General features: G+C 30.3%; 1 long non-coding RNA gene across 1 annotated transcript; it reads right to left on the bottom strand.

Moving 5' to 3' along the window:
- Window positions 1–5,073: 5,073 nt before the first annotated feature.
- Window positions 5,074–8,853, bottom strand: LOC146996873 (uncharacterized). Its single transcript, XR_015041743.1, has 2 exons — window positions 8,662–8,853; window positions 5,074–5,296 (listed from the first exon to the last, which is right to left on the bottom strand). It is a non-coding gene; the product is annotated as an uncharacterized LOC146996873 (long non-coding RNA).
- Window positions 8,854–10,941: the final 2,088 nt, after the last annotated feature.

Below are 10,941 nucleotides of genomic sequence, written 5' to 3'. Positions count from 1 at the left end.
AGAAATTATGCATATGCCTGTCTTTGAGATATATATATATATATGTATATATTTGGGATTAGTTTTTTGGAATATTATATATTTTTTCATGGTTTTAGATACGTGCATTTAATTTACATATGCTCTCAGAATTTCAGTGATATAGTAAATTAGTTTGCAGCAATAATTAATCTTTGATATGTATGCAATTAAAATTTCATAATTTAAATTAACTTTATATGAATAGAGAATATTTGTTAAATTCAAATTTCATGCTTTGCAGCAATGGCACATGAGAATTATTTAAATTTAACTTTACTTTTTATTCTTATGAAACAATATATATATATTCTGTAACTGTAGGGGAAAACCATGAATTTTTCTCAGCTGTTTAAACAGTTCCCATGTGTAAAATAGTATTTCATCCCCCAAAATATTAGTTAATTTTCTCCTAATGTATAATGTCTTGCCTGTTCGTACAGTGTGATTAATGTCATGCTAATTTTGGATACTTTCTATAGATCTTGCATAATAACTACACATGTAAGTTATACAGTCAAAAGTCGTTAATTCGGACACCCATAATCCGGAATGATCTATAATCCGGACCTCAAAGCTACAAACTTTCTGCGCATGCGTCGCGTTCACGCATGCGCACAGGCGTTTACGAGAGCGCGTAAGACCCTTACGGCTGCGAATATGTTTGTGCGCATGCGCGTTTAAATTGTAACGCAGTTATACGCTAAGCTAAAGTTATCTAATTCAGTTAATGTTGCAGATTGCGTTGTTCCTTAATCTTCGAAATGGATCCGGCTTATTATTTTTTGCAGACTGTTAGAGCAATTTTATAAAAGTAGGCTTGAACTTTCGATTATGTCAAATAGAATTTCCGATATATATTTACTACAAAGCGAAAGTATGTTTTGAGATCCGAAATCTGTTTATCAATTTCACGCTGCTCTGCGGCAGAGGGGGAAGGCAGAAACGTCATTATTAGATTATGATAGATTAGAAAGATTATGTCAAATAGAATTTCCGATATATATTTACTAATATGTAATTTGTATCTACAAAGCGAAAGTATGTTTTGAAATCCGAATTCTGTTTATCAGTTTCACGCCGCAGATTGGAAGTTGATCTGTCAGCACTATCCTTATCTTCAAGGCAGATGTTTTTATTTTATTTGGTTTATAATTCCGTACTAAGTGTAGTATTTCATTTCGATGTACTCCGTCTTTGATATGATTTAAATCAAGTTCCTCGTCATTATAATTCGCTTCCGATAGTGAAGAAAGTGACCCAGAGGTTATTGAAAACGAAAACATTTCGATTGACAAATTAGTCGGTATTCTCAACACAGCAATTATACGACTTGAACAGCGGAACTTTGTAACTAAACAAGAAATTATGTCTGTTTAATAGAATTAAAGAGAAAGTATTATCACATGAAACGAAGCAACTTACATTGAAAGAAATGTTTAATAAAGTAAACAAATAAATATTAAGCTTTTTGTTTTTGTAAATTTTGATACCCTTTAGATCATAATTGTTCTTTATTTCATAAATTACGGTTTCATATTTTTAATTTTGTAATTTCTGCATGCCATCTTACCAGATTTAAACTGATGATCTATAATCCGGAAAAATCGATAATCCGGAATCGCCGAAGTCCCGACGAGTCCGGATTAACGACTTTTGACTGTATACACATTCATAAATCTCTTATGATATGAAAAGTTATTGCAGACTTTCACATAACTATTAATAACTTGATATTCTCGATAACAGGTGACTTACCTTACTTCCGTAGACCATGATCAGAATTAAATAAACTTATAAGGTTATCATACTAAATTACACGAAAAGCAGCATGACATAAATAAATACAAAAAAATTAAATGTATTTACTGTACTAATAGATTATTATATTACATGACATTGGTTTTGCCCATGTATAATGGTAATGAAAGCCAGTTTTCCATAGAAAGTCCTCTACAGAGGCATCTGTTTTCTTAAGCAGATTGTTTTTACCACATTTCAGTGACCTTGATTTAAGTATGAAACTGGATAATATTTTCTTTCTGCATGAAATGTGTTAACTGAGTTTTAGAAATATAAGCCATCTTGCAGTTACTGTGATAATACTAATTTTTGGTACCTCCATATTATACCATCAACCATGAAAGTTGTGCTAATTACTGCTGTGGAATTCTGAGCCAGACATTTGTATACAGCAGTTGCAACAAACCATACAACAGTCTCTCTGCAGAATACATGAAATAACCTGCTGTGAAAGTATTGGACCTACTTCGTGAAAAAACATTCGTTCATTACTACTGTTTTATTTGCGGTCAAATTTTACCAAAAGCTCATTTTAGAATGCTATGAATACAATTGTTCCAATTTCTTACTGTTTTGTTCGCTATTTCCACATACAGTAGATGTTAATTCTTTCGACCAGCTGTAAAAGAACTGGAGTGCAATCACAAATGTGATTCTACCTAGCTTACCAAGAATTATTTTGGGTTACATACAAATGAAACCGCAGATGTTGCGAGTGTGGTGATATTAATTTTTGTTTTGTCTTCATTAACCGGAAAAATAAATTTTCCATTAATGGTGAAAAGGTAAGAAATATATGATAGTAAGTATAATGTTATAGTCATTTCAAATTACTGCAAGAAAGTTTCATTATTATTCAAATAATAATAACAAAAAGCTATCTATACTATAATTATAGTGAAGTATAGATATTAAATAATACAAAATATTAAATAAATTTTAGAATCACCTATTTACTATAATTACTACAATTTAATAAAAAAAAAGGGTAGCTGTAATGTTTTTTTTTTTTTTTTGTGTGTGTGTGTGTGTGTGTTTGTTTTAACGTTTTATTGCATATTTTTGAATAATGAAAAAACAGTGACATATTTTTGTTAAAAATGGAAACTAAACTCCTTAAAAAGACTGATTTATATCAACTATATTTAATGTTAAAAAATCTGTGTATTAAAATTTCAGATGAAACTTTCTTTTCACTTAAGATTTATGTTTTTCTAGGTATGGGATGCTGGTCTGAGGGTTCTCTATGCTATAGGACAATGGTCAGGCAATACTCATGATGCATTTATATGGAGTGGACTCAAACAAAATCTAGATAGAATTTGTCGCATCGTGCATATCTTTGGGAGATAGTGGATTATATTCCCATTTTATCACGGGAATATCTCTATAATGAGAAGCACAGAAAAGTTCGTGCAGCTATAGAGGTCAAATCAAGATCTAGGGTACTGTACGATACTGGTGGAACACTATTGTATTCACAAAGCAAAATATGTAAAATGGTCATATCTGGTGCCCATTTTACATAATATATGCTTAAGGTATTGTGTTGAAAATCCTGAGATTGATGTGTTTGAAGATGATGAGTTGGTACCCTCAGAAAGTTTTCAGTCAGTGCATGTTGAAATTGAATTGCACAATGAATTATCTTTAAATTTTGAAACTCGATAATAAAAACCCAAAGTGGGCAACAATGAACCTCTGGCAAAGGTGAAACCCCCTTCATGGATAATAAAGAATATATTATGAAAAAAATTACTTTCATAATATATTCTTGGGGACCCACAAGCCATGGTTTATATTTAAACCTGTAACTAAATGCACAACCCTAAATGATTTTAATTTATAATAATAATCCTAAATAATTTTATTAGTCCTGGTTTCAAATGCATACTGACAACTTTTATCATTATTGTTCTTCCCTCTGAATTTCTTGTTTCTATCATTTATGTTTAAAAACTCTTGACTACCAGAAATAACTTAATAGGCTTGACATATATATATTTTAGTGTTGGGTATGCCAGTCATGATTTACAATAGTAAGTCACTATAAATTAGCATTGCACTTAATTTATCTTAAACTTAGCAATAAGATTTACTGCACCGAAATTCAGTTTCTTCCAAAAAGTCAAATGTTTCCCTTTCATCCCCTTCCGTGGGACAAGATAGAAAATTTCCATGTGACAATACACATTTAATAGCATAAGAACTTCATGCTTATTTATTATAGTATAAATTAAAACTGACATATTCTGTCAAAGATATTTAAATGTATTTCCTAAAAACAATTATTTCACTCTATACTGTTTATGCCTTCTTGTGGGTGGGCAAAACAAATATTGGACAGTTCAATTTTCCTCCACCATTCCTGTGAGCATATTCTTCGATTAAGCAGGGTTTTGCTCCAATTCCTGATTAGCATAATATGTAAAGAATAAACAGCCTATGATTTATGCCTCCATATCCTCTTGTATTATTTAAAGAACATACATTTTTCTTTTAATTCTAGATTTTAAAACATTGAAGTAAGGGAAAGATTGTTTGCTGAATTTAGATTTATATCATCATTACGCATTCACTATAATAACTTACTGCATACTTACCTCAGTGGGTTTGCCATTAAAAGAAATACATTTAAGTAAAATCATGAGTGTATAATAAATTGTTTTTCAGCCAAAAAAAGAGAAGGGGGAAAATAAATAGTTTGATTCACTTAATTTTTAGTACGCGACTCAACATTGTTATTGTAAACTAGACATTAGCCATACTTTAATAGTTGTCATCTCTGTATTTTTAGAACTTCGAAATTAGAATGTCAATTTTATCTGCCATTGTTATGGAGCTGTAGGATATCAAATGTTATTTCTTCAATGATAAAAAGAAATGAAATTTTTAATACCACATCTCATTCATATAACTTATTAACATAATTGAAAAACAATTTAATTCATTTTGTGTTATATCTGAAAATTAAAATTTGTAATACATTGACTAAAGATTCTTACAGGTCTTATTCCCATTTTCCTCCAGGAAAAAGATAATTGCTGTGTAAAATGCATAAATATTTTCACGAGATTTATAATAGTGGTATTAGAATTATTATAATGTTTATGTCATATAATGGATCTGTGAATTTCTTTTAAATAATTTTTATAATCACAAAATTTTATAAAATTAAGAAAGTAGTAAATTTTACAATTAAAATATGAATCCCACACTGCAGAAATACATACAAGAATGAAAACACTGTAATATTTGAAATGCATGATTTATTTTTTTAATAAATTAATAATTATATTTTGATTTTCTATGACAGCAGACTGATTTGCAACTGATTGCTTATACAAGTCACATATTTCACACAGTACATTAATATATTCTTCTGCATTTTAATTATTTCCTTTTCTGCAGCTGTAATATCATCTCTCTTCCTTTTTTCTCTTCGGTCTCCTGCTTCGAATAGTTGAGCTTCTATCTGAGGGAAAATTTTAAAATATTCATTCAAATTCAAATATTCTTAATTTTTATATTTCATAATGTAAAACACTTTTTATAATTAATTAAACAATGAAACTTCTCTAAAAAGGAACAATTCATAATATTGATTTCTTTAACTTTCAATTTTTTTCCCTTTTTAATTTTTAAGACTGTTTATAGATCAAGAGGATTTAATGATTATTATTTTAAATTCTTAAAATCTTCTTGTTAATAAAAGACATACTCTGTATATAATGTTCGCAATAAAGAATTGAAATAACTCTTTTGTATGAGAAATATTAATTTACATCTGTTATAATTAATTTATACCAGCGGTTCTCAGCCGGTGGTATGCAAAGAAACAAAATATTTTTAACTATGAAATTCAAAAATCTCGTAAAGAAAAGAATAGTTAATAGAAATTTCCTTTGATCGAAATTGACTTGAAGATTTGGAAAATGACACACTTGTTAACTTTTGGCTGAACCGAAAAAAAGAATTTAAAGGCATTTCAAATAAAGCTATCAAATTTGTATTGTCTTTTCGCACAACCTGTTTGTGTGAAAAATGATTTTTTCCATGTTAAATTTGAAATATAAATACTCATCAAAATAAAAAGTGGATCCTAATTTACCATTAAATGAAATAAGAGCAGACATAAAGAAATTAAATATTAAAGTATTATAACTGAAATTTTGATAATCAAGTGAATAATTAATTTAATTAAATTTAATTTTGATAATTAAGTGATCATCAGTTTTTAATCTAATAGTTCTTTATGTGTACATATTTAATACAAAGAGTGTGCAAATGGCTATATATATATATATATATATATATATATATGTTTTTAATATTTCTATTGAGGAATTAAAAAATAATCATTGTAAAATTAGTGGTAGTCTTAATGTTTTTCAGTTTTTGCTTAGATGGTACACTACAGTCAAAAGGTTGAAAACCGCTGATTTATACCATTAAAGTTTTTCTGTTGGGAGGAAAAGGAAAAGAAGAATGCAGAAAACATTAGATTTTATGTAATAGATACAAAATTGTCATTCCAAAATGCCATTGCAGATTTCCTCGTGATAAAGGTGTGGAATTTTCTAATGTAAAAAAGAAAAAAGCATAAAATAAGCACAATTTACTCAACAATCTTGACTGAAATAAACATGCTTTCAGAGATATTATAAAGCAAGAAAAGTTTACTCAACAATCTTGATTGAAATATACATGCTTTCAGAAATAATATACAAAGCATACTGCATAATCAAAGTTATGAGTTTATATACTATGAGATACTATACATGTTTATAATATACCACGTTCCTGTACACCTAACACCTCGTCCACAATTTTCTATACAATTCATTAAAGATAGTTCCTGAAACATAACTGACTTAAGAGAAACATGCATACTTCTAATTTATGCACAACAATTTGACAAACATTAATTTCAGGTAAAGAGCTACATGTATTATATCAAAGAAAGAACGAATAAGTGTAATTCGCCTTTATCCTACAAATACTTAAAAACATTTACATTAAAAAAATGAATTATACATAATGGTAGCAAATTTTTAATGAAAAATAAAACAAGAGTTGAAAACTTAATGCAGTTTTTGTCAATATTTTACTCTCTTAAAATTTATATAAATGTATAGAAACTTGAAATGCATACCGCATTTGGCTGGAAAACTTGTGGTATTGTACTGCACTCTAGGGAAAGGGAAAAAGTATACAATGAAGCAATCATAAGAATAAAAGATATTTGCGTATTATTGAAACCAGCTTAATAAAAGTTACCAAATTTTCAAAAATGTGCCAAACTCTGACAACGATTATGCATCAAAATTTTTCATTCAAGCAATGTCACCATTTTCATATGTGTTTCTTATGTTGTATTTCAAGTTCCAATGGATTTTAGATACGAATAGTTGTTTTAGATTAATTTCAGATTTAAAATACTGCTTGTGGAGCTTACCATCAAAAGACGAAGCTGTGTTAAATGTTCTGCAGGAATAGAACATTTTAGTACAAAAATTTCTAATGGAAACAACTATGAGATGAATTTGGTACATAGACAAGGCATGCAGTATCAAGTTTATGTAATTCTCTGATTTTTTTTTTTTTTTTTTTTTTTGAACAGTGAAAACAGATCACTTGGCACAAGTGCTAAAAAATTAGACAAAAAATTTGTGGAAAATGTATTTTTTTTAACTATCATATAATTTTTATTTAATAATTCAAATTAGTATTTTAAAATTTGTTAAATGTTTTTTCCTTTGATATGTTGATAACATTTTGCCAACTTAGATAAATATTGATAGTTTGGTTATGCTAAAAGCAAGCTGCAAAAACAATGTACTTCTCCTGATAAGTATTTTTCTCTTTTCATTTATAAAGACCACCAAACTGATCCAGGTGTTTGTGTTAATACTTTAAGTACCAAAAAATATTGAAGAATGCACAATGAAAGATGGCAACCAGTATGGTAAAAGATATAATTAATATATGCAATGAAAGAAATCTTATTAAAAGACGACTTTCATTATCAGCAGAGAAGCATGACACAGTTACAGTAAAGAAATTAAGCTTTTGTTTCTGCACTTGTAGCTTTTAATAGCCAAACATTGTTTTTTGAAATTTTATGGAATAAATAAATCTGAACATAACTGATATCAAATGAGAATGGGTCCAAACTTTCACTTAAGAAACAGAAAGTGTACTGTAAATGCACAATATAATGAGCAGAACACAAAGCATAATTTATAAATTAACCTTTACTCTGGATGTATATATTACATTAATATCACATTAGAATTATCAGGGTTTCATATAATTTTTTATTTATTGTATTACATTGAAATACCTTTAATTTCATTTTTATATTTTCCCAACGATGTACAATATAAATCTAAAAATTGCTCTTAACTGTTTCATCACATAATGAATGTCTAAGGGAAGGAATGCCTGCGTGGAAGACTAAGGAAAACTTAGTATTCATGTTATACATTGAAAAAATGAAGAAAACACTCATGCAGCCAGCTTTTTCACCTGGATTTAAAGAGAGACTGGGATAGCGGTGTTCAGCAGGCTTATCTGCTTGTAGATAGATGGGCTTATTAATTACTATATAATTCAAGAACTAGTTAATTTTCATATGGTAAACATGCCTACTGTCACTGAAGAATCATGCATCTGCATTAAACAATAAAAATATAACACAAATTTGAATTTTAAATTAAACTTACTATTAGAAGAATTAAAACCAAATGCTGTAATTTGAAAATGGGAAAAAAATGTGGTTTATATTTGAAAAAGCAAGGATTTTTGTATGAAAAGTAAAATATATTTTACACACACCTGTTGCTGTAGTTTACTTTGGAGGGAATTTTCTATAGGATAAAGTAAATAAAGTTGTACACATTAAATACATGTTGTACACATTAAAAGAAATATATTTCTTTCGTTTTCAGGACTGGAACAATTCGTTACACCACACTACAACGTAGTAAACACTTGACCATAAGCTCAGAGAAATCATGGGAACTGATGTTTTTTGTTTACATCGACACGCAGTCTCATTGGATATTGATGCAGTTTATCGGACAAGCTCTCCTGGCACGAGAGCAAACCAGCTCCCCATTGCAATTTTGACGTCATCAGTTACCAGAGCGGTAAAGCGTTGCACTTGAATTCGACTTTAGCAGACGATAGCAGGAACGCATCTTGCGAGCTAACATTTGCAATTTATCAGAGCGTTGCACTTGAATTCGCCCCTAAGTAAAATAAAATAAGAACGTACTTCATCAAATGGACTTTTCTTTTCCAATAGTAGTAAGGTTATTGTGCATCGAAAATTTTTTTCGCCAACCACTCAGTGACTCAGTCAATACGAAAATGGAATGTGTAGATGATACATAACACGTGTCTTTTACTAGACGCATGGAAAATGACCGTTATCTGGTACTAGATGCGCAGAAGGGTCATTGTGAGTAATGAACAACGTCTGCGTATGTAGTCGGGGTAAGTACAGTATTATCTAGATTTAAACTTGCTCACAGCGTGAATTCCCAACTCGAACTTCTTTGTATGATAAAAGCATTGACGGATGGGTGACAAGGCATTGATGGATGAGCTGGAGAGGAAAGGTGGGGAGGGACAACACCTTCTGTTAGGAAGTGTTGGGAGGGGGCGCGAACTCCCATGGTCCCTGTCCTGTGTAAGCATTCAAGGAACATTTTCTTCTTCCCCGATAAGTGCACATTCTTTTGTATTTAAAAAACAAAAAAAGCTCTGTGTCGTTGGCTGGTCAGCGCCCGCCTGCAAAGAAGGCCTTGCGGGCCCGCTTCCGCCGGCCCTGCAGGCAGGATATGAAAGAGATTTTTTTCTCAAGTAAAAGAATAATAGTGTATATGGTAAATGTGAGGATGTACAGTTAGTTAACACAGTCAAAAGTCGTTAATTCGGACACCCATAATACGGAATGATCTATAATCCGGACCTCAAAGCTACAAACTTTCTGCGCATGCGCCGTGTTGACGCATGCACGTAAGACTTTTACGTCTGCGAATATGCGTGTGCGCATGCGCGTAATACGTTTACGCTTGCGCGTTTAATGTATAACGGACAGTATAAGCTAAGCTAAAATTATCTAATTCAGTTAATGTTGCAGATTGCGTTGTTCCTTAATCTTCGATTTGGATCCGGCTTATTACTTTTTGCAGACTGTTAGAGCAATTTTATAAAAGTAAGTTTGAACTTTCGATTATGTCAAATAGAATTTCCGATATATATTTACTAATATGTAAAGGATCTACAAAGCGAAAGTATGTTTAGAAGTCCATTAAACAAAAAGTGGAATTGCTGCAAAAAGTGTATAAAGGCAAATCCTTCGTTTCTCAAACCATACCGAAATCTGTTTATCAATTTCACGCTGCTCTGCGGCCCGGGGGGGGGAGGAGAAATGCCGCGGCGCGCAATGAATTGGAAGTTAATCTGTCAGCACTATCCTTCAGGGCAGATGTTTTTATTTTATTTGGCTTATAATTCCTTACTAAATGTAGTATTTCTTCTCGATGTACTCCGTCTTTGATATGATTTAAATCAAATCCTCATCATTATAATTCGCTTCCGATAGTGAAGAGGTTATTGAAAACGAAAAAATTTCGATTGACAAATTAGTAGGTATTCTCGACACAACCATTGGACTTGAACAGCGGAACTGAAGAAGAAATAATGTCTGTTTATAGAATTAAAGAAAAAGTATTATCACATAAAAGGAAGCAACTTAAACAACTTATATTGAAAGAAATGCTTAATAAAGTAAACAAATAAATATTAAGCTTTTTTTTTTGGTGAATTTTGATACCCTTTAGGTAATAATTGTTCTTTATTTCGTAAATTATGGTTTCACATTTTTAATTGTATAATTTCTGCATGCCATCTTACCAGATTTAAACTGATGATCTATAATCCGGAAAAATCGATTATCGCCGAAGTCCCGACAAGTCCGGATTAACGACTTTTGACTGTAGTATATTTTGAAAGATCATGTTAAGTAATTATTACATTTATAAGTGTTAGGTTTATTTTAGATTTTAACATATACTTGAGTAATTTATTATTACTATCCCTTTAATA

This window comes from Stegodyphus dumicola, chromosome 6 (assembly GCF_044657685.1).
Source record: "Stegodyphus dumicola isolate Sdum_Otavi_A_Nest chromosome 6, ASM4465768v1".
NCBI lineage: Eukaryota > Metazoa > Arthropoda > Arachnida > Araneae > Eresidae > Stegodyphus > Stegodyphus dumicola.
This window is presented reverse-complemented; position numbering and strand designations above follow the sequence as displayed.